Source organism: Triticum aestivum, chromosome 7B (assembly GCF_018294505.1).
Source record: "Triticum aestivum cultivar Chinese Spring chromosome 7B, IWGSC CS RefSeq v2.1, whole genome shotgun sequence".
NCBI classification, from domain to species: Eukaryota; Viridiplantae; Streptophyta; class Magnoliopsida; order Poales; family Poaceae; genus Triticum; species Triticum aestivum.
The window spans coordinates 584,705,625-584,723,826 of NC_057813.1; positions in this window are offsets into that span (position 1 = coordinate 584,705,625).

The following is an 18,202-nucleotide window of genomic DNA, read 5'->3' on the forward strand; positions in this document are numbered from 1 at the left end:
CGATAAAGGGGTAATGCCTTTTCTCCCAAGCGGGAGATGAAGCGGCTTAGAGCCGCCACGCATCCAGTCAATTTTTGTATTTGTTTGAGGTCCTTTGGAATATCCAATTGTGACAAAGCTCGGATCTTGGCTGGGTTTACTTCAATCCCTCTACCGGATACAATGAATCCCAAGAGCTTTCCGGCCGGTATGCCGAAAACGCATTTTTCCGGGTTAAGCTTGATGTCATATGTTTGGAGGTTATCGAATGTGAGCCTCAAGTCATCTACTAGAGTTTCGACATGCTTGGTTTTGACGACCACGTCATCTACGTATGCCTCCACTGTTTTACCGATCTGGTTTGCCCGGCATGTCTGAATCATGCGCTGATATGTTGCGCCGGCGTTTTTTAGCCCGAAGGGCATTGTGTTGAAGCAGAATGGGCTGTATGGGGTGATGAATGCTGTTGCGGCTTGGTCTGGCTCTGCCATCTTAATTTGATGGTAGCCGGAGTATGCGTCGAGGAAACACAATGAACCGTGTCCTGCGGTGGCGTCGATAATTTGATCGATGCGGGGGAGGGGGAAGGGATCCTTTGGGCAAGCCTTGTTGAGGTCTTTGAAATTGACGCATAGGCGCCAGGATTTGTCCTTCTTTGGTACCATCACCAGGTTTGCTAGCCAATCCGGATGTTTTATATCTCTGATGAATCCGGCTTCCAGTAGTTTGGCTAGCTCCTCTCCCATGGCTTGTCTCTTAGGTTCAGAGAAACGCCGAAGAGCCTGCTTGACAGGCTTGAATCCTTTTAGGATATTTAGGCTGTGCTCGGCCAGCCTGAGTGGGATTCCTGGCAATTTTGAAGGGTGCCAGGCAAATATGTCCCAATTTTTGCGTAGGAATTCTCGTAGTGCGGCATCTACATCAGGGCTTAATTGCGCCCCGATGGAGGCCGTTTTTGTAGGGTCCGTTGGATGGACTTGGAATTTGACTATTTCGTCCGCCAGTTTAAAAGAGGTGGACTTGGATCTTTTATCGAGTATCACGTCATCCCTGTTCACCGTGGAGCGCAGCACAGTCAGTTCTTCGGCCGCTAGGGCTTCGAATAGTGCCTCAAGGGCCAGTGTGGCTGTCTTGTTTTTGGCGCGGAGTGCTATGTCTGGATCACTAGCAAGAGTGATGATTCCGTTGGGTCCGGGCATTTTGAGCTTCATGTACCCGTAATGGGGTATAGCTTGAAAAATTGTGAATGCCTCTCGCCCTAACAGAGCATGGTATCCACTGCTGAACGGGGCCACTTGAAATGTGACCTCCTCGGACCTGTAATTATCCGGCGTGCCGAACACCACATCCAGTGTGATTTTTCCTGTACAACGCGCTTCCTGACTGGGGATTATTCCTCTAAAGGTTGTGTTGCTTCGCTCAATGCGGCTCCAGTGTATTTCCATTTTTCGGAGGGTTTCCTCATAAATGAGGTTCAATCCGCTGCAACAGTCCATGAGTACCTTGGTAAGTCGAAATCCGTCCACTATCGGACTAAGGACCAATGCGGCCGGTGCTCGGGCTGTTCGGAATTTAGGTTCATCACTGGCATTAAAGGTAATAGCCGTGTCACTCCATGGGTTTATTGTTGCTACCTGGTAAACTTCGGTAAGGCTGCGGAGTGTTTGTTTCCGCATATTGTTTGGTGCAAAAGTCTCGAAGACTGTTGATACCGTACTGGTATTCCTGGGCTGGTGCTCTGCGGATTTTGGAGTTAGAAGCTCCTCGCCACTTCTGGCCACCTGCCGAAGTATCCAACATGCTCTAAGGCTATGAGTTGGTGTGGCGCCCTCTGTGCTATGAATTTTACAGGGTCCGTTGATCCATCCCTCCAGCACGGTTCCATACCCTGAAGAGGGTTTTTGTTTTTTGGTGTTTAGCCCAGGTGCCGGGCGATAATGCGCCCTTTTATTTCGGACTGGGGTTGTATTCAGGGCCGGATCATCCCAGAATTTGATTTCGGTATTCCGGACGCTTTCCATCGCACAGTACTTTCGTACTATGGATGCCAAGTCAGCGAAGCGTGTAATTTCACGGCAACTTATGGCGTTGAGAACCCCGATGTCCGTGCAATTATTGTAGAAGAATGAAATTGCATCCTCCTCGCGGCATTCCTCTATCCTGTTCATAACTAGGAGGAATCTGGCCTAGTAATGGTGTACTGTTTCCGTGTGCCTTTGCGGAATTTGGGATAGATCGCTTATGTTAGGGTGGGCGGGTGGAGTTAAATCCGGAACCTCGCCCGATCTGAGGCTTAGGGGCCAAGAAGTTTCCGAACTCGGAAGCTTGGGTTCTTGGATGTTGTCCAATGAATCTGGCCCGCTGCCTGACTTTAGGTTCAGGGCTTGAGTGACATCCTCCCCTCCGCGGGTATCCGGCTTGGAGGGATCGGGAATCCAGACATATTTGGTCCTTAAGATGGGTGAAGATTCGCCGCATTGTTCCTCCACCACTGCGATGTGGTGGGTGACCTGGGGAGAGTCAATTTCTCTCGGATCGGGTGGAAGCCCAATTTGATCGTAGTCTGTACCGACTCCCATGGCGGCGATGCAATCCAAGAGCTCGTTTAAGGAAGAGAGCTCCATCGGATCTAACTGCTCGGCGAGTTCTGAGTCGACGTGGAGATTGCTTTCGATGACACGAGAAGTCATCGTCGGTGCGGCGGCCGAACAGGCGGTCATAAGAAAACCGCCTAGCCGGAGAGTTTGGCTGATAGCCAAAGCTCCTTTAGCAACAGCGCCGTCTTTAAAGACGGGATGCGGCATCCTTCCTGATGGCGACGGCACAGAGGAACTCTCAATGAAAGCACCAATGTCGGTGTCAAAACCGGCGGATCTCGGGTAGGGGGTCCCGAACTGTGCGTCTAGGCGGATGGTAACAGGAGACAAGGGACACGATGTTTTTACCCAGGTTCGGCCCCTCTCGATGGAGGTAAAACCCTACTCCTCCTTGATTAATATTGATGATATGGGTAGTACAAGAGTAGATCTACCAGGAGATCAGAGAGGCTAAACCCTAGAAGCTAGCCTATGGTATGATTGTTGTTCGTCCTACGGACTAAAACCCTCTAGTTTATATAGACACCGGAGAGGGCTACGGTTACACAGAGTCGGTTACAATGGGAGGAGATCTACATATCCGTATCGCCAAGCTTGCCTTCCACGCCAAGGAAAGTCCCATCCGGACACGGGACAAAGTCTTCAATCTTGTATCTTCATAGTCCAGAAGTCCGGCCAAAGGACATAGTCCGGTCATCCGGACACCCCCTAATCCGGGACTCCCTCAACCCCATTGTCTTGATAATCCGACATAGGTAGTAAAGGTAAATTCTCTCTATAGATATGATAAAGATGAAATCCCATCTACCAAATTTCATAGCCCTTGCTTAGATGAATTTGATTATTTCCTGAATAGACAATCAAATTTCAGTGATTAAGATGGTAGACAATTGAAGAATAATGCTTATATGATAGTACGCTTGAATGATTATGTAGCTAGAGTTAAAGGTGAACTTAAACTCACTAGCAAACAGGCTTCCATGATTGCTACTCAAGCTGAACAAGTACTTAAGGCTCAGAATGAATTGCTTGCTGAATTAAATAATAAAAAATAAGTTGTTGTTAGAGTGGCTACTAGAACTGGTAGAATGACTCAGGAACCTTTGTATCCTGAAGGCCACCCTAAAAGAATTGAACAAGATTCTCAGAATAATAATCTAGATGTTCCTAGTTCTTCTAAGAAGAAGAAAAAGAAGAATGATAGGACTCTGCAAACTTCTAGTGAACTTAATGTAGAAACACCTGAGAATCCTAATAATACTTCTATCTCTGATGCTGAAACACAATCCGGAGATGAACATGAACCTGGTGATAATGCTAATAATGATGTTCATGTAGATGCTCAACCTAGTAATAACAATGATATCGAAATTGAACCTGCTGTTGATCTTGATAACCCACAGTCAAAGAATCAACGTTATGATAAGAGAGATTTTGTTGCTAGGAAGCACGGTAAAGAAAGAGAACCATGGGTTCAGAAACCCATGCCCTTTCCTCCTAAACCATCCAAGTCAAAGGATGATGAGGATTTTGAGCGCTTTGCTAAAATGATTAGACCTATTTTCTTGCGCATGTGCTTAACCGATATGCTTAAAACAAACCCTTATGCTAAATATATGAAGGATATCATCACTAATAAGAGGAAAATACCTGAAACCGAGATTTCCACCATGCTTGCCAACTATACCTTTAAGGGTGGAATACCTAAGAAACTTGGTGATCCCGGAGTACCCACTATACCTTGCTCTATTAAAATAAATTATGTTAAAACTGCTTTATGTGATCTAGGAGCCGGTGTTAGTGTTATGCCTCTTTCCTTGTACCGTAGACTTGAATTGAATAAGCTGACACCTACTGAAATATCTTTGCAAATGGCTGACAAATCAACTGCTATACCTGTCGGCATTTGTGAGGACGTGCCTGTTGTTGTTGCGAATGTTACTATCTTAACAGACTTTGTTATTCTTGGTATTCCCGAGGACGATAGTATGTCTATTATTCTTGGTAGACCTTTTTAAATACTGCAGGAGCTGTCGTTGATTGCAACAAAGGCAATGTCACCTTTCATGTTAATGGTAATGAGCATACGGTACACTTTCCGAGGAAGCAAATCCAAGTTCATAGCATAAATACTATTGAGAAAGTTCCAACTATTATTTTTGGAGGCTTTGAATTTCCTCTCCCTACTGTCAAGAAAAAGTATGATATTCTTATTGTTGGGGATTTTCATATCCCCGTTGAGGTAACTTAGTGTTATTCGAAATTTCTCCGGTTTTGTGCTATTCGAAATGAGTTTGTTAACAAGACTTGATCAACCTTGTTAGTGGGTTCATTTTGATGATCACGAGATGGATGAAGCTAGAAGGCACAACCTTCTGTACTTTTTTTACTTTTTGTTATTTAGATTAAATAAAGCAAAAATAGTATTATCCGTCTGTTTTCTGAATTATCCATGTATTAAAAAATAGTCCAAAAATAAAAGTGCTCCAAATGCCCTGCAAATTTAGTATGATTTTTTCTGGAATATTTGAGGATTGTAGGCACTGAAAACACTGCAGGAGGGGCAAGCACCAGGCCACGAGAGAGGAGGGCGCCCCCCCCCTATAAGGCGCGCCCCCCTGTCTCGTGGGCCCCTGGTGGCCCCCCTCCACTTATGCTAGCACCCACACACTCCATCTTCTACCCAAAAAAATGCCCATCTAGCTCAAGCATGAGTACTAGCTCGTTTTGCTGTGATTTTTGATCTCTTAGCTCAAAGCTCCATTCACAAAACGGCTTTGGGAGATTGCTGCTTGGTATGTGACTCCTCCATTGATCCAATTAGTTTTTGTTCTAGTGCTTTATTCATTGCAAATTTTTGTTGCATAGGTGACCATGTTCTTGAGCTTGCATGTTAAATTTTTGAGGTCCCAAGCAATTCCAATGCATGATATAGGCTCTAGGCACTTGTAGGAGTAGTTGCTATCAATCTTGTTTAGTTTTATGCACTTATATTTTGAAGTTACTAAAAATTTCAGAAATTTTGAGAAAAAGAAATATGCTTAGGAGAATGTACCAAGGTGGTTCCTTGGCAAAGAAAGGGCCAAGGATTGCTATATGTGAGCAAGACGTTGAATTGTCGAGGGACGCATATGTACGGGCTTGTGAGTGGCCATCAGATGATTTTATGGTTGAAGCAGGCTTCAAGGAGGAATTTGACGTGTATGTGCGTAATGCTGAGCTGGAGGACTTCTTACAAGATAAGTGTCCTCGGTACTATCAATTGACTAATTCCTTTGTTTGGAGGTTTAAATATAATTGTACGCGTAATTCTCCTAGTGTCCTATTTGATATTTATGATACATCTTACACCATGGACTTAGAGGATTTTACAAATGCTTGCAAACTCTCGCAGTGGGTTAATATTAATGATCCTCACAAATCTGAATTTAGAGATTTTCTTGCTAGTATTACTGTTGGAGAATCTAGGGACATAGCACAAGCTACCATAGGGAGCATTCATTTTCCTGCTATACATTATTTTGCTCTCTTTATTGGTAGATGTATTAATGGTAAGGATGAAGCATGTCACATATGTGTCCCTGATCTGAATATCCTCAAGAGTGATGTGTTAGGTTTTAAAGGTTATAACTTGGGGCCAATAGTTGCACGTAGGTTGCAGAATAATAGTAGAAAGGGAAATTTATTTGGAGGAATTTATGCAACCTGTGTGGCTAATTTTCTTGGTATAGCCCCTCGAGAGGGAGATATGATAATACCTCCTGTTTATTTGGATAAAGAAGCTATGTTTAGTCATCATTTTCTTGAGAGGAATGAACAATTCCTCCATTATCGACTAATCTATGATAGACGCAACATCGTCCCTGTTACTCTTCCTGCTCCCAACCTTTTTGATTATCAGGCAAAAGGAAGATATGTTGTCATCAGGGAGGAAGAAGCTGAATACGAGAGGGGAGTGGAGGCAGCTCGCCAACACGCTGCAGCTCAGGAGGCGGTTGCCGCTGCATCTCAGTACAACCCCGATTTCACTTATGGATATCAGCCAGGCGATCCTTGGTATTAGACCAACTTAGGCCAAAAGCCTAAGCTTGGGGGAGTACATATTTCTCACCGACTTTACATTCATGTTCACACACTAGTCGTCGGTGCTCATACTCTTTCATTGTATTATCCATGCTAGTTTAAATTCCTTTTCCTAGTTTTCTTCTTGTGTGCTTGATAAACCTTGAGAAAAACCAAAAAAATAGTTAGTTTAGTTTCCATGCTTGTAGTAGAAATTAAAATGAAAACCCAAAAAGATTTCTAGTTCTTCTTCTTACCTGTTGGGAGCTTTCCCGTGTAAATAGTTTTATTTTCTTTTCTTTCCTTTGGGGGTCGAGAAGACCATATGAAAATGCTTAGTGGCTCTCATATGCATGATTGTTTATTTAATTTAGAGCCCATATTACTTGTCTTTTTGAGTTGAATGCTTGTAGATTCCAGCTTAGTCCAATGCACATGCACTCTTATTATTACACATCGTTCGGTCGTGCAAGTGAAAGGCAATAATGACGATATATGATGGACTGATTGAGATGAGAAAAGCTGGTATGAACTCGACCTCTCTTGTTTTTTGTAAATATAATGAGTTCATCGTTCCTGAGTCAGCTTATTATGAATTAAACATATTTGCAATGACATTTAGAGATTATAGTTTCTTGTGCCATGCTTGATTAGCTTTGAGTTATAATGGTTTACCTTGCGTGCCAACATGCTATTAGAATGATTATGATGTGATATGATGGGATAGTATCCTCCTTTGAATGAATTGAGTGACTCGACTTGGCACATGTTCACACATGTAGTTGAAACAAAATCAACATAGCCTTCACGATATTTATGTTCATGGTGGATTATATCCTACTCATGTTTGTACTTGGTGTGAATTAGTTTTAATGAATGTTTATGACTATTGTCGCTCTCTCAGTTGGTCGCTTCCCAGTCTTTTGCTAGCCTTCACCTATACTAAGCGGGAATACTGCTTGTGCATCCAAACTCCTTAAACCCCAAAGTTGTTCCATATAAGTCCACTATACCTTCCTATATGCGGTATTTACCTGCCGTTCCAAGTAAATTTGTATGTGCCAAACTCTAAACCTTCAAATGAAATTCTGTTTTGTATGCTCGAGCAGCTCAAGTTACAACTAGGGCTGCCTATATCTTCCATGCTAGGTGGGTTAGTCTCAAAGGAGTGGACTCCGCTCCTCATTCACGAGAAAGGTCCGGTAACCGGGATGCCCAGTCCCATGATCCAAAAATATCAAAGCAAATCAAAATAATTAAACAAAACCCCCCCAGGGCTGCTGTTTGTTGGAGGCACTCATTGTTTCGAGCAAGCCATGGATTGATGCTTGTTGGTGGTTGGGGGAGTATAAACTTTTACCATTCTGCGTGGGAACTGCCTATAATGCATGTAGTATGGAAGATACATCCATCTCATAGTTGTTGCATTGACATCAAAAGTATGCCGCTCAAAATGTTATTCAATCTCTATTTTAAAATCGAGCTCTGGCACCTCTACAAATCCCTGCTTCCCTCTGCGAAGGGCCTATCTATTTACTTTTATGTTGAGTCATCACCATCTTATTAAAAGCACCCGCTGGAGAGCACACTGTTATTTGCGTGTATTACTATTGGTTTATATTGGGTATGACTTGACTGGATCTCTTTTACCATGAATTACAATGTTTAGTCAGTCCTTGATCTTTAAAGGTGCTATACATTTATGTTTTGCGGTCTCAGAAAGGGCTAGCGAGATACCATTTTGTTATATCATGTTATGATTGTTTTGAGAAAGTGTTGTCATCCGAGTTTTGTTATTATGGCTCGCTAGCTGATTATGTTATTGATATGATTAATCGTGAGACCTAAGTGTTATTGTGAGTATGGTTAGTTCATAATATTTGCTAAAACTTGAATGCTGGCTTTTCATGTTTACAACAACAAGAGCAAACAGAGTTTGTAAAAGTTTTTCTTTATCACTTTCAGTTTATCAACTTAATTGCTTGAGCACAAGCAAAGGTTTAAGTTTGGGGGAGTTGATACGTCTCCAACGTATCTACTTTTCCAAACACTTTTGCCCTTGTTTTGGACTCTAACTTGCATGATTTGAATGAAACTAACCCGGACTGACGCTGTTTTCAGCAGAACTACCCTGATGTTGTTTTATGTGTAGAAAAGAAAAGTTCTCGGAATGACCTGGAAATCCACGGAGGCACTTTTTGGAATTAATAAGAATTTATGGGTGAAAGAAATACACCAAGGGGCCTAGGGCCTGTCCACGAGACAGGGGGCGCCCCCCCTGTAGGACGCACCCCCCTATCTCGTGGGCCCATGGACCTCCACCGACCTCAACTCCAACTCTATATCTTCCGTCTCGCGGTGAGAAAAATCAGAGGGAAACTTTCATCACGTTTTACGACACGGAGCCACCGCCAAGCCCTAATCTCTCTCGGGAGGGCTGATCTGGAGTTCGTTTGGGGCTCCGGAGAGGGGGATTCATCGCTGTCGTCATCATCAACCATCCTCCATCACCAATTTCATGATGCTCACCACCGTGCTTGAGTAATTCCATCGTAGGCTTGCTGGACGGTGACAGGTTGGATGAGATTTACCATGTAATCAAGTTAGTTTTGTTAGGTTTTGATCCCTAGTATCCACTATGTTCTGAGATTGATGTTGCTATGACTTTGCTATGCTTAATGCTTGTCACTAGGGCCCGAGTGCCATGATTTCAGATCTGAACCTATTATGTTTTCATCAATATATGTGTGTTCTTGATCCTATCTTGCAAGTCTATAGTCACCTATTATGTGTTATGATCCGACAACCCCGAAGTGACAATAATCGGGATACTTCTCGGTGATGACCATAGTTTGAGGATTTCATGTATTCACTATGTGTTAATGCTTTGGTCCGATTCTCTATTAAAAGGAGGCCTTAATATCCCTTAGTTTCCATTAGGACCCCGCTGCCACGGGAGGGTAGGACAAAAGATGTCATGCAAGTTCTTTTCCATAAGCACGTATGACTATATTCGGAATACATGCCTACATTACATTGATGAACTGGAGCTAGTTCTGTGTCACCCTATGTTATAGCGATTACATGAGGAATCGCATCCGGCATAATTATCCATCACTAATCCATTGCCTACGAGCTTTTCATATATTGTTCTCCGCTTATTTACTTTTCCGTTGCTACTGTTACAACTATTACAAAAAAAACAAAAACATTTATCTTTACTGTTGCTACCGTTACCATTACTATCATATTACTTTGCTACTAAACACTTTGCTGCAGATACTAAGTTATCCAGGTGTGGTTGAATTCACAACTCAACTGCTAATACTCAAGAATATTCTTTGGCTCCCCTTGTGTCGAATCAATAAATTTGGGTTGTACTTCACCCTCGAAAGTTGTTGCGATCCCCTACACTTGTGGGTTATCAGGTATCTGACCGCCGAAATCCCCCACAGGCTACCTGCTCTAGGGCAGGTTATCCCCACTCCCGAACCCAACGAGAGTGTCGTATTTGTTTCCCACTTCCTCCGAGAGCTAGGCTTTACTCTTGATCCCTTCGTAAGAGGGCTCATGTTCTATTGCAGGCTAGATTTCCATGATCGAGCTCCAGATTCCATCCTTCACATCTCGTCGTTTATCGTCGTGTGTGAGGCCTTCCTTCGCATTACCCCACACTTTGGCTTGTGGCTCAAGACCTTCAATGTGAAGCCGAAGATGATCGACAGGCGACACGCAGAGTGCAGAGGCGCTATAATAAGCAAAGGTGCCAATGCCCTATGGCCAAAGGGTTCCTTACCGGAGGTGCCCGACTTATGGCAACGGGAGTGGTTTTACATCACAGCACCCCGGGGTACAAAGCGGGCGGCCGCCCCATCCTTCCGCTCGGGCCCTCCGCCCCAAATGGTATCATGGGTCAACAAAGGGCTGGACTGGGGGGCCAGTTAATGACGTGCTGACATTGCGAAGCCGCATACGAGATCTCCTCAAGAGGGATGTTAGTCTTGTCAAAGTAATTCAAGTTATGCTAATTCGTCGGGTCCTGCCATGCCAACATCGATCTCTCCGTATGTGGGAGTTCAACCTGGAAGGACCGAAAACTATTCAACACTTCTTCGGCGTGACGCTCGAAGGGATGTATCGATTATTCTTCGGATCATGAATAAAGTGTCCGGACACCACCGAGGATGCGGGTCTGAACTGCAACCGTCCAGATACCCAAGTAAGTAACTCTGCGACCGAACATGCTGTTTATTATATTTGTCACAACATCATTATGAAAAATTACCCTCGGCCAGGACTGGATAAGAAAGGCGGAGAGGATCAGATGTTCGGCCCCTCTTCCCGAAGGCTGGCCGGATCCTATATTAACCAGGATGCTGGCTCGCGCACCCTATCAAGTGCCATCGGGAGAATATGAGGGGAGGAATAGAGAAGCCGAAAGCGGGCTTCATATGTTACACATCCAAACCGGGGGAATTAGTGCCTCCACGAAGGAGGATGATCGGGGAGGTGAATCTAGGATCCCCTTGAGGGAGTCCTGGATAAGGGGGTATCCGGACAGCCGGACTATATACTTTGGCCGGACTGTTGGACTATGAAGATACAAGATAGAAGACTTTGTCCCGTGTCCGGATGGGACTCTCCTTGGCGTGGAAGGCAAGCTTGGCGTTTCGGATGTAGATCTCCTTCTCTGTAAACTGACCCTGTGTAACCCTAGCCCCCTCCGGTGTCTATATAAACCAGAGGGGTTAGTCTGTAGGACACAACAACAATCATACCATAGGCTAGATTCTAGGGTTTAGCCTCTCTGATCTCATGGTAGATCAACTCTTCTAATACTCATATCATCAAGATCAATCAAGCAGGAAGTAGGGTATTACCTCCATCGAGAGGGCCCGAACCTGGGTAAACATCGTGTCCCCAGCCTCCTGTTACCATTAGCCTTAGACGCACAGTTTGGGACCCCCTACCCGAGATCCGCCGGTTTTGACACCAACACCCCTCTCCCCACGGGAAGAAAAGGACAACCCCTGAAGACTTGGAAATGGAGGTTTCCAAACGAGGGAAGAAACCTTCACCAGGGGGGCCTGCCCCAGAGGACGTCCTTACCGCACAGCACCCACAAGGGGACCAACCGTCAACTGAGCCGTAAGTGAACGAAGGCACTTTTGTAAATATATCCTGCTTTTTCTTTGAGAATAACAACTGAGACATATGTTTTGCAGTACGGCTCATAGCCCTTCTCAACAAAGTTCGTCTTCGGGGGATCTTCTTTCGGAGATGATGGAGAGCGAAACGCCTCCCCCTGCTTCCCCGCCTCATGAGATGGACAACCCTGAGGTGTCGTCGCTGAGGATTTGTCCTGATCCGCAAAGGCCAGAAGATAACTCTTCGGCCGCCCGAAGTCCTGGGTTCTCGGCTCCTAAAGAGACCAATAGTAAAAGCCTGGGACTATCCGGTGTACAACCGGACACATTGATGGATCTTTTGGAGCAAGCAGCTATCTCAGAGGCACATTGTACCTTAATGGGTACAGTGGTTGAGAGGATCTCATCCGCCAAAAGCGGGTTGAATGAAGCTTTTATGAGCCTACTAAGAGGCTTTGAGGTACGCAAAGTAATATATATATATATATATTTGACTGTACCGCACACGCTAGGTGTGCTCTATATAGATAGTAGCCCCTGAGACTCTGGTTGCCGTCCAGAGGCGGCAAGCAGAGGATCATAGTCTCAGGTAATGATAGCACTACGCAGGTTCGGGCCGCGAGGATGCGTAAAACCCTAGTCCTACTTGGTGGATGTATTAAGTGTTCTTGAGCTATTGAACTAGCTATGGGCACTGCATGGTTCGAAAGAGCCGAATCCCTCTCAAGTACGCCATGGGCTTCTTTTATAGGCGAAAGGGGCTGCCACAGTGGCACACAGGAGGTGGAAAGCCTACAGTGCTACGAGCTTATCGCTCGTATTACAGGACAATACGCAATTAATGTGTGGCTTAGGTGTCCCCTCGCTTTATCGGGAACAGGAGCGAGGCCCGTCTCGTCCGTCGCTGCTCCTCCTTGCTTCGACAGGCGCCCTAGCCAGCGATGCATGCGGTACCATGTAGGCAGGCAGACAGCTAAGGTGGCGCGGTGGTGGAGCCTCCATGAAGATCTGCATGCCGCCACACAGGTGCCTGCCCAGGTGGTTGGGCTGGCAGCTGCATGTGAACGGCGGCGGAGACTTGGGGTGTGCGGGCCTAGCAGTGGCCCCGCTAATGCCCCTAGCAAGGGTCTTGCCGGGTGGCCCGGCAAGGGTCTTGCCATGGCGCGCCGTCATCCCCGGCAAGGATCTTGCCGGGGGTCTTGTGGGTTTCCTCGGCAAGGACATTGTCGAGGGTCGTTGCCTTCCAATCCTTATCTGACCTTGAATGTTCTTTGTCTTCACAAAGATCTGCATGCCACTATGGAGGTGCCTCTCGAGCCCTGGCCCAACGTAGTCAATGGTGTTGGAGACCGTGGTTTCGAGGGTGGCTCACTCCGCTGGTGTGGGCGAGCTGCCCTGACAAGGGCCCTGCCGGGGCTGCTGAGGCTGCCCCGGCAAGGGTCTTGCCGGGGAAACCTACTTTGTCCATCTTCACTTTATGGCCTTGGTCCTTGATGTTGCCTTGTTTGTCTCGTGCCCTCGGCTTCTCTCCAGCTCCCCTCCTTTGCCTGCTATGTGCGGTCATGGCGCGTGGCTCTGACTGCCCGTGCACAAGTAAAGGGGTCAAAAGGAGAACCCCTACTTTTGTACACCAACGGGAGCCCCCGGGTCTGGGCCACACATAAGTGCAACATGTTGTTGGGCCAGGCCCAGAACGGTGCGCGGGCAGGCGGGGCGGATTTCACCGCGGTAACTGTTTCATCCGCTGCGCTTCCCCACGACCCATGTTCAATGTGCGATGTGGGGGTCGCGCGCGCGTGCGTGACTGAAGCATGCTGGCATCATCTTGCGGTGGACAGTAAAGAGGCGGCTTGTGTGTCTCTTCGAGGCCGCAAGGCCGCTGCTCATTTACTGCACTTACTTGGGAACTGTCGCTCCACGCGTCCCACTGCGCCTATGTTTTGCGCCACGTTTGCTGCATGCATGATGCAGAGCAAATGACAGGTGCGCGGGATACAGGAAGTCGCACGCGCATGGGTCGATTCCCACGCGCCTTCAACTAAGCGGGGAGGGCGGTCGATGGCCCCACCAGTTGTCACTTCAATGGGCCAGATTGGCCGAGAGGGGCGTCCGTGCCTCGCCCCCGCCCCTTTATAAAGAGGGGAGAGGGAGGAACGGCGCCTCTCAATCCTTCGTCATTCACTTCTCCCCATTTCGGCTTCCTCCTTCCTTCCGTCATGGCAAGGGGGCGTGGCGACGCTTCATCGGTGGCGGCGAGGGTCTCGGCTAGACAACGCATTGCTCCTCCCCAAGAGCTTGTGGCGGCGGAGCCGACCGTTAGAGGGAGGGGGAGGGTGCGAGGTTGAGGCCGTCGCGACGCTCGAGGGAGAGGAGGACGGGGCGGCAGATCGGCCTCGCCTCCGCCAGCGGCCCCTCCCCCGGTGGAGGGCCACGTCGGGGACAACCCTTACGAGTTCTTCATCAGGCTGCACCAGCCGCCGCGCCGTCGTCTTCGCCTCTCGACCCCATTTGCACAGGAGATGGAGCTGGGTCCACCACAGGTGCTGTAGCTGCATATGAGGGGTTGCGGGAACAGCGGCACATGGGCCAATGTCGAGTTACCCGCCCCTCACGTCATGTATCTTTGCCGAGGGTGGAAGACTTTTGCCCGCGTCCACAGCTTGACGGTGGGGCTTGTTCTCTACTTCAAATTAATGGAGAACGGCCTGCTCTCCGTCGAGGTCTTTGGAGATCCTGGCCTGAAGTGCTGTGTGGAGAGCTCCGCCGACGATGGAAACACTTCCTCAAGCGAGAGTGATGAGGAGGACAGTGGGGCAGATGACGGGGATGAGTCCGACTAGGCGTCGGACACCCCCTCCTAGGCGGGTGCGGCAGCAGCAGCATTTGCACCTGGCCGCTCCCCCGGCGGGATCTGCCGGAGGAGGGGCCATCTCCTTAAGCTTCTCGGGGCCGTCTCCTTGGGCGGCTGGCGTAGGGGGTCCGGAGAAGGTGAAGAAGGCGGGTGGCGGGCCGTCAAGTCGGAGTACGCGAGCACCGACGCCTTCATAGCGTATTGACGGACCGCTGCCTCATCTTCCAGCTCTTCCTCTAGTGCCACCATCATCGACCCTCTCCTAGGAGACCGCCGGCATGTTCTCTTGGCGCCTTCTGCTGCTCGTAGCTCGCCTAGGCGCCCCTTTTGCCCCCTTTTTGCTTCCTTGACCTGCCTCCTGAGAGAGGGACGAGAAAGGGATTACAGGCATCTTATCTTTTTTCAGTCTGTAAGCCTTCGGGCCTTTGTTAAATTTAGAACTTGTAATCCCCTTGCTCATGTTTTTCATTCTGTATGAACTGTACCTGTACGGGATGTTTTTAATGAAAAAGGGATGTTTGCCGGGTTTTTCGTTCGTGGGTGAACCCTGCGACAAGGAGCGGATCCTCGTTATTATTTAAGATAAACGTTTTTCGCCTGGCAACAGGCCTTGCCGTCCCCCCACTCTACTCGACCTTTCTCACGCTCTTGGCGGAGGCAGGGATGAGGTGGGCTTAGGCTCCTCGTTCCATTTCCTTGCTGCCACGACTATGACCAAATTCGAACCCAGGAGATAATCCTTGGGTATGGGAAAATGGGAGCATGGTAGCCTAGAAATAAAACAAGGTTTCACATATCCCAGCCCATAACAAAATGTATTATAGAGGATAAAAGACTTATCCGAATCTGCAGCCCCCGACAACCTTGGCTTGCCGTGGGTGGATCTTTGTACTTGCAGCTCCCGGCAACTTTGGTTTGCCGGGGTCGGGACGCTGGTTCGTTCCCTTTCTTCCAAACAGCTCAGCAGAAGTGCTTATGTGCCCTGCGAATCAAAGAGGGCAGAAAAGAATAGAGAGACGCGCACTCGACCTCTAAGCTAGGGGTTAGCCGCCGCCAAGCACTATCAACCCTAACCAAGGAAGAGACTCGACCTAGCATGCATGCTATAACTTAGGGCACCAGCGCTTCATTTATTTATGCTTAGGGTCTGCGCCTGGCTTTGTACAAAGGGTTATATGCCTTGCCGGCAAGGCTTGTACAGAAGGTGGCTTGTCGAGAGGCCCGACAGCTGCGCCTTATGGGTAAAACTTGCGAAGATGCTCGATGTTCCAGGAGTTGCTCACTGGAATGGCATCTTCGGTCTCCAGGCGGATTGCGCCGGGCCTGGTGACTCATGTTACCCGATAAGGGCCTTCCCACTTCGGCGTCAACTTGTTGGAATTCTTGGCTAACTAAACGTGCCGAAGAACAAGGTCGCCTTCCTCAAAGCTCCGGGCATGAACCTGGCGGCTATGGTAGCGGCGCAAGGCTTGCTGGTAGCATGTTGCTCTCATAGCCGCCTAGAGACGATCTTCCTCAAGGAGTGTTGTGTCATCTTGCCGCAATCGCTCTTGCTCAAGCTCATCATAAGCGAGCACTTGAGGTGACCCGTATATGAGTTCCATGGGGAGAACTGCTTCTGCCCCATAGACCAGGGCAAAGGGTGTCTGGTCGGTGGCTCGATTTGGCGTTGTTCTGATCGACCAAAGAACCGCCGGCAACTCATCAATCCAGCGCCTTCCACTCTTGCACAGCCTGTCAAAAGTCTTCGCTCTTAAGCCTCGCAGAACTTCAGCATTTGCTCTTTCGGCTTGGCCGTTGCTTCGTGGGTGTGCCATGGAAGCAAAACAGACTTTGCTGCCAAGATCCTCAATGTATTGCATGAAGGCATGGCTTGTGAACTGTGTGCCGTCGTCGGTGATGATCCTGTTGGGTACCCCAAAACGGAAAACTAGTCCCTTGAAGAACTTGATGGATGACTACACTGGCACCTTCCTCACTGCTTCCACCTCTGGCCACTTTGTGAACTTGTCGATTGCAACATACAAGTACTCAAAGCCCCCGACGACACGAGGGAGAGGGCCCAATATGTCGAGCCCCCAGACCGAGAAGGGCCAGGAGAGAGGTATGGTTTGAAGGGCTTGAGCTGGTTGATGAAGGTTCTTTGAATGGAAATGGCACGCTTCACACTTGGTTACTAGTGCCGTCTCATCCTGGAGGGCAGTGGGCCAGAAGAAACCTTACCGGAAAGCCTTGCCGGCAAGGGCCCTCGACCCTATGTGGGAGCCACATATGCCTCCATGTATCTCTGCCAACAGCTCTAGTCCTTCCTCCCGGGACATGCACTTCAATTTCACCCCATTCGGTCTTTTTTGTACAATACATTGTCAACAAATTGGTACAGAGCAAACCGGCGGGCTACTCTTTCTGCCTCTTCCTGATCCTCAGGAAGCTCTCCTTTTTGGAGGAATCAGATGGTGTGTTGCGCCCATGCCGGAGCCTGTGGCTCGACGACAAGGACCAAAGGCATCTCTTCTGCCATGGGAGCGGCCGTCTCTACGGCTATGGCCTGAGACCCTGCCGGAGTCGACTGCCCCACGGCAGGGTCGGCATCCATGGCAGCATCTTCGCCAGCGGCCCCGGGGAGCTCGGTGGGGAAGTACTTGCCGGGGCCTAGCTTCCTCCGCTTGTTCTACCCAGCTGATGGTTCGACGGATGGTTGAGCTAACTGAAGCACAAAAGTACCTGGTTCCACATGTAGCTTGAGGGCAGCGCGCTTTGAAAAGTACTCAGCGATGTCGTTTTCCGTCTGAGGGACATGCTCTGCTTGTATACCATCAAAGCGCTCCTCCAGTTTCCTCACTTCATCCACGTAAGCTTCCATCAACGGGCTTTGGTAATCTTTGTTTATCTGCCTAACGACGAGCTGCGAATCACCCCTGACGATGAGTTTCTTGACTCCGAGGTCCGCCGTGATCCTGAGACCGGCAAGCAAGCCCTCGTATTCGGCGGTGTTGTTAGCTGACATCTCCTAGGGAAAGTGCATGTGAATGACATACTTGAGGTGCTCTCCGGTGGGTGCGACAAGTAGCACACCAGCGCCAACGCCTTGTAGAGAAAAAGCCCCATCAAAGTACATGATCCAGTTGCGGCTTGTTTCCTTGCCGGGGAGAGCAGTCTCCTGTACCTCTTCATCGGGCGTCGAGGTCCATTCTGCAACAAACTCCGCCAAGACTCTGCTCTGAATCGTCGAGGCGCTTTTGAACTTTAAACCTAAACTCGACAGCTCCAGGGCCCATTCCACGATCCTCCCCGTTGCATCTGGGTTATGCAGTATCTGTTGCAACGGGAGGTGGGTGACTACGATGATCTCGTGTGCTTGGAAGTAATGCCGCAGCTTCCTCGAGGCCATAAGGAGGCCGAAGAGCAGTTTTTGCACACCTGAGTACCTCGACCTAGCCCCCTGCAAGAGGGAGCTGACGAAGTAAACTGGGTGCTGCACCATTTTCTTCTTCTGTGCCACTTCACCCGGTCGCGCGGGCCCTGCCACACTGGCGTCAGCCCCTGCCGGGGACTCGGTCTTGCCG